The sequence below is a fragment of the Zalophus californianus genome, chromosome 6 (assembly GCF_009762305.2).
Source record: "Zalophus californianus isolate mZalCal1 chromosome 6, mZalCal1.pri.v2, whole genome shotgun sequence".
In the NCBI taxonomy this organism is placed as follows: Eukaryota; Metazoa; Chordata; class Mammalia; order Carnivora; family Otariidae; genus Zalophus; species Zalophus californianus.
In genome coordinates this window covers 146,144,033-146,144,819 of record NC_045600.1, presented here as the reverse complement: position 1 = coordinate 146,144,819, position 787 = coordinate 146,144,033, and the positions used below count along the sequence as shown (strand labels likewise).

The 787-nt window shown below is 46.6% G+C and overlaps 1 non-coding gene across 1 annotated transcript; it reads left to right on the top strand.

Annotated features, from left to right (window-relative positions):
* Positions 1-212: 212 nt before the first annotated feature.
* Positions 213-285, top strand: TRNAK-CUU. Its single transcript has one exon. It is a non-coding gene; the product is annotated as a tRNA-Lys (tRNA).
* Positions 286-787: the final 502 nt, after the last annotated feature.

Sequence of the window (787 nt, the reverse complement as noted above, 5' to 3'; positions counted from 1 at the left end):
TTCCCTCTGACCACTAGAGGGCCGTCTGCACATTTCATCAGACAATAAAAGTTTGTGTGCGCAGAATCAGAAATGAACCCCAATGTTGAGAGTAGTGAAAAACTCTATTCCCCAAAATATGAAAAATAAAACTAATGAGAAACATAAATCTCGAGCAGGTTAAAATAATCTTATTCCTTTGAAAGCCTCCAGAAAAGAGAAGACTTGCGCCTGCCCGGCTAGCTCAGTCGGTAGAGCATGGGACTCTTAATCCCAGGGTCGTGGGTTCGAGCCCCACGTTGGGCGACCGCGATTTTGCTTTTCTAATGAGCCCTGGGGGGCTCATCAAGCCCGGTCTCACCAGTGTGTTTTCATCCGCGGTGCTCACTGCGACCTTCAGTTTCTCGTTTTCAAACAATGCAACCCGTAAAAATCCACGGCTACGTGGGGCGGAAAAACCCTTGTCGCAGCGCGCCCTGTGTGAGGGCCAGTGACTCGCATGTTAGGGGTAAGAGGACTGAACATTGATGAGGTTGTGGGGTTCTGCCCAAAATATTTTTAATTAATATTTAATTTATAATTACTTAATATTTAGTTGAATGCTGTGCAGTATTGATTAGTTTGGAGATCAGCAGTGACTCGAGGGGTTTATTATGCATATTGATTTCCTGTCCTTAAATTCACTTGCTTTCTGCCCTTGGGAAGGGCCCCTGGTTATCGGGGGCTGTTTAAAGCCCCCCCACCCCCCAAGGACCGCTTCAGTGATCAGCTAATGGGGTAGCTGTTGTGAACAGACCGTTAGGACTAT